This window comes from Castanea sativa, chromosome 11, assembly GCF_040712315.1.
Source record: "Castanea sativa cultivar Marrone di Chiusa Pesio chromosome 11, ASM4071231v1".
Lineage (NCBI taxonomy): Eukaryota > Viridiplantae > Streptophyta > Magnoliopsida > Fagales > Fagaceae > Castanea > Castanea sativa.
In genome coordinates this window covers 41,474,500-41,480,499 of record NC_134023.1, presented here as the reverse complement: position 1 = coordinate 41,480,499, position 6,000 = coordinate 41,474,500, and positions in this window count along the sequence as shown.

Below are 6,000 nucleotides of genomic sequence, written 5' to 3'. Positions count from 1 at the left end.
AGAACTTCTTGTACAGATGCAGGTATTTTGTGTTCACTGGAAGTGGATAAGAGCATTTTTATCTTATACTAATACAACTGACATCCTTATACTTTAGCAGGTGATATGCAATATTATTAGCTTCCCTATCATCAACTTTTTTTTTTTTTTTTTTTTCCTGCAGTTTCTTTTTCTCTTTTACTTTTGGTCCAGTTATTGTTTCAGTTGCTAAGCTATCTGTCTGCTACTTTAGGAAAAGGTTATAGAAGTCATATAATTTATTTATGTGTATGCATTCTGCTTCCTGCCAATACCATTATGTATAGCGTTTAGACTTGATTTTTGGAGCTTAAAATTCTTAAGCCTTTCCTTTTGTCCATGAACAAAATTTTTATTAGAATAATGATTAAATAATTAAATTCACAATTTTCTAATAGTTTTAGCTTTTGTGACAAAAAGTGTTCTTAAGTTCAAGCATTGTCTCCAATCTACCTCCCAAAAAAAGGGAAAAAAAGAAGAAGGTTACAATCATATGTGTTAAATTTGTTACAAGGACGGAATACTAGTTCTTCTACTTTAGAGATTGGTGCATGGACCTTATTGGGATGTAGTTAAGTTTGTTAAAAAAGGCAGGCTGTACCTATGTCAGTTGACTATCAAGCATTCTCCTAGTTATTGCCGAGTCTCTTAGGTCATGGCCCATATGAAAAGCAGGTTCCATTTCACATTCTCCTCATGCCACCTCCTCTCTTTTGATAGGTTAAAGACGTTCTATTTGAACCTGTTCGTCAAACCCGTGATGCGAAATTCTTCAAAAAGAACTCAAGTGACATGTGGGTCCCTTGCAAACCTACTGAACGAGGAGCTGTTCAGGTTACCTTGCAGGAACTTGATGCACAAGGCCTAGCTTCAAAGGTAAGTATTGGGTAGGAAAGTGTCATATTTATTATTATTATTATTATTATTATTATTATTATTATTAATGGACACTGCATAAAGCTCTAGACCAGAAATCATTGCCAAAATTAGCACTATAATCATATTTAGTGCTAGGTATCAATAACTTACCAAATAGAATTATTAAGGACTTATTCAATGCTTTAACTTATGTAGTTACACTACAAAAAATTCACTTTTTTCGACCCTCTATTTCCAAGGGTCTCCTAAAAAGGTCCAAACAGACGCTGAAAATAGACGTGGGCGAATACGTATGGCTAGCTTTGTTTCAAGGTTCGTTAAAACCCTTGAAATAAGCCAATACAACCGTTTTAAAAAAAAATGCGAATCAGTTTTAGCAGCATTCCCCCGAGAGTTTTGGCTCCAAAATATTACATTTTTCAGCACCACTTTCACGCGACCCTCAAAATAAAGATATTCCAAAATTTTCAATCAACGAAAATTTTGTAGGATTTCACTCAATGCAATTTATCTTGACTATTGTCTTCATATTATTTAAAGATAAATCCTCCTATGAAAATTGTTTTGCATGTATGCTCTGAATTCCTATCATTGATGTAATACCATTCCTATCATTGAATGTTTTAAAAGAAAATATTAAGTTAATGTCATTTTGTGAGATAGTATGTGCTATTTATTAGATTTTCTATTATTATAAATTTTAGAAATATGCACTTGTTAATTATTTCAACAACTTCAGAGGTCTCAAGATTTATATATATTTTTGTTGCACTAGTCGATGATAGAGAATTTGTCTACATAAATTGCATAGAACGTTATTAATAGACAAAAGCATATTGAATTGAAATTGGGGAAAATGGAGACATCATTTCATGAGAATGAGAAACTCTCTACAACCCAATGACAAACTGAAAAATAAGAAAAAGTCATACTAATTTTAAAATACTCTTTATTTAAAAATTTAAATCAATGGATTTTAATTTTGAAACAAAGGATAATTATGGAAACCTACCCTTAAGCAAATGATATGTTAGTGCGCAACATTGTTAACATTAATTTAATAGAGTTTGATCAAATGGATTTCAAAAAGGGAATTCCCCTCCCCCCTTAAGGTTTAAGGTGAAGTGTCACTTCCCAACACCTTACAGGATGGGAGTGTAACTACCTCTAATTTTATTATACAAATATTGAGTTACAAAATATTTCATTTGCATCTTGATTTGTTTTTAAAGTATTTTGGTTTCAAATCTACTATATATGATAAGAAAATGGTATAAACAAAAAGAAGAAAAAATCAAACTTTATTATCACTCATTTTTTACTCCCCCCCCTCCCCCGCCCCGCCCCTTTCCACACAAATTCTTGACTCTATCTCTTAGGTGGATATCAATAAAATGTGGACATTGTGCATGAAATTATGGACATTGTGGTTTTGTTTGGCATTAGCTGAAAAATGCAATTTTTTTTTTTTACTAATTAGCTTATTTTTGCTACTATTCATGTATCCCATTGCACTTTTTGGTATTATTTATGAGTCTTATTGCACTATTTCAGCTAGCTTTATCTACAATATTTTTAGCAAAAAGTTTTCAATTTTAACTAAATAAACTGTTCCCAAATGGATGTTGTGTGTATAGAATGTATATTAATAAGTATGATGAAAGAAGAGTTGTACTTTTACCATTGCTTTTTTTTTTTTTTTTTTTTAAGAAAGACAAAGCCATGAAAATGAGCTATTCTAAGTGAACCTTATGTTATATGTCACTTTGTTTCCTGTCAAAATTCTAGATGAAGATGACAAATTAATTTCATGGCAATAAAAATCGAGAGATGTTATTCGCCATGTGCCTTTTCTCTAGCCAATGGCCAACCTATGATTGGCACTCCTTGGCTTAGGTTATCAATCACTAAATTCCACCCAGCAGTGGCTAAGAAATGCTCCAATCGCTTTGTGTGACAAAATTTCCAACTATGGTGCCCAATTATTCACTAGCAAGCCCCATTTGGTTTTCCTTATCGATTTTGAAATCCGTCTGGTAACAAGTATGCTCTGAATTCATCATTTATGTCAAAACCAATAGGTGCCCTAATGATCCAAATGAATGGCATTCCACTTTCTTCCAAAGCAATTGCAAGTTCCATGATCATTTGGGAAGCACCAATTGTGTTTTAGAACTGAAACCTCCTGGTGCTAGTTCAGTCATTCTATACTTTGTTCTACCGAAGACTAAGCTTTTTTTTTTTTCCAAAATTTTTGGCCGATAATACGTGTATCATAGATTTAGTGGGAGATGAAATCATGGCTTGAGGAAGTACAGGACCAATAGCCCAAACTGACAGCTTTATATATTTTCTCAAAACTTCCAATCCTAGAAGTTCTTCTATGGTATTACAAAACCACCCATAAGAACTAAAAGAAAGTGATAAGTGATAACTATGACTAAACAAACCTTAGTGGGATTAATTTAGCCAAGATTAATTGGCTAAAAGGATAACTACAAAATTAACCAAATTGTTTTTAATGCCCATATGCTTGATTGTAATTCCATTTCTAAATTAAATCATTGATGTTTAGTGGAAAATATCAAAATGATTGTATAATCAATAAATTAATTTGTGAAAATCGTAATGGTCTGATAGAATTAATTTTTTTTAATATCTTTTGAAGGGTTTGTGTTTCTAAAAATCAAAATATGTTTATGAGTACAACAATATTTTTTTTATTTATGTTTATGTTTATACTCTGGGAATTCAATCCATGATGGTGAGCATTTGCTTACTCTGTTTCATATGAACATGTACTCTTTTATTCTGAGTAATGGGACATAATTCAAAGAACTAGGAGTCAATGCCATGTGCCCCACTGTAATATGTGTTATTTATCTCTTTTAGTTTTTACAATGTGTTGATTTTTTATTCTTAGATTGTCATTGTATCATAGGTTTCAAATTACTAGGGTCCAATGCTAATTGTGACACATTTCATTATCTTGTTTTTTTCTCCTACGTTGGGTAATCTGCGGTTGGGGAAGGTAAGAAAGGACACATTTAATACTTGTGATTTGGTTATTTTTAATAGGGTAAAATAATAATTTTTCCTTTTAATAGTTTAGACTTTGGAAGAACATTGTGTGTTTTTATGTATTTGGGATTTGTTTTCTTCTAACCTTTTTTTTTTTTTTTTTTATGGATGAATTTTAGTTCAAATCATTTTGAAAAATATTTGTATCAAGCCATCAACTAAGAAAGGTTTCTAGTGTGGGAATACTAATGCATTGTATTTTTTAGGCAGTAGGAGTTTGGTAAATTCTATTACAAATCCACGTAAGATGTTAACTCTTTTTGGTTATTGTAAATTTAACTTTTATATTCTATAATTTTGGGGCAGTCCAAATAAAATCCTAGAATGTTAGAAGTAACAAGTAAAACCTTAAATTTTTAAAGGTAAAAATATATACCATTTAAGTCCCTATATTTTGGGGCCATAGTCAATTGGTCCTAATAACCTTTTTAGATTTTTTTTTAATTATATAAGAAATGAGTAGTTGTTGAAGTTGAAACCAAAACAAAGGAGAACATAAATAAATTCAACTCAAATGTGGACTTTACTTAGCTCCTAATGGCTCCAGAGGCAGCTTTGGAAGCATCTTGCATGCATGTGTGTGTATATATATATATTAAATAAATTAATTTTGTAAAAAGCCTAAATAAATTCACATATAGATAGAATTATTATTTTTTATTTTTTATTTTCTAAGGTATATATTTGGAGAAAGAAAAATATGTTTACAAGAACAATAATATTTTTTTTGTTTATGTTTATGTTATTTTTGCGTTTATTAAATGTTATCTTTAGGAAGAAGTTTTATTTTTTATTTTTTATTTTTTTAATCTAAAATTAGAAAGAAGTTCTAGATGTTATATACCTACAATGCTTTTAGATTTTTGGGTAAATTACAAAATTGGTCTCTTTCCTTTATACCATATTTCAAATTGGTGTCTAACATTTCAATTGAGTCAATTTGGTTCATAACCTTTGTAATGCCATGTCAATTTAGTCTCCCACGTTATCCTTTTGATGGAAAAAGCTAACGTGTCAAATGGAACAATAAAAAATAAATATTTTTCATATCATATCAACTACCAACTGTACTGCCACATTAGATTAAAAAAAAAAAAAACTAAATTAAAATTGAGACATGTGAAATATCAACATCAACCAAACTCATCTCTATCTCCTCTCCGGGAAAAATTGCAAACTAACACCAATTCCTAAATAATTTCGTTAGTTAGAAACGTTTCCAAACTATTTAGAAAACTAACATCTCGAGCTCAAGAAACTCAATTTTGCTCTTAGAACACGATTCTAAGAGACTCGATTTCTTTGTTTTTCCGCCTAGTTGCAATTTTTTCCTATGCTTTGCTTTCCTTCTTCCTTCATTTTTTTTTCTTTCTCCATCTTTCTGCTCCTACCATCCCACTGCTCTTCTCTTTTCTCAAACATCCAGCGTGTTCTTCTTCTTGCACTCTCCTTTCTCAAACTTCCAAAGCCCCAAGAATAAAACCCAAAACAAAAATTGATCCTTCCAAGCCCCAAGAACAAAACCCAATCAAAAACCCTAGAACTGATCGGATTGGATCTTTTCCTCCAACTCTTCTTCTTCTCCAAAAACTCTAGCATGTTCTTCTCCTCCATTGGAGTGGCGGCAAGTGTCAACGCAGCTTGGGTTTGTGATTGGGTTTTTGGTTTGATTATACTTTCTTAAGCTTGCTAGGTTTGTCTTTTGTGGAACTCGAGTTCGACCTAAATTTTCATTGAAATCGAGTTTTCGATACTCGAGTTACTACAGTGAACTCTTATTTTACAAACTCGAGATGTTAGTTTCCTAAATAATTTGTAAATGATGCTAACTAACAAAATTGTTTGGAAATTGATGTTATTTTGAAAAAAAATCCTTCCTCTCCCTCATCCTCATGATCTCTTTTCTAGCGCCACCAAGTCTCTCTCTCCTATCCTTACTAACTTCATGTTGGCTCCCTAGAAATTCAATGAAATTATTGCGATTGATTTTTGTTTTTCTTGAAGAATGATTTGGCTATGGAA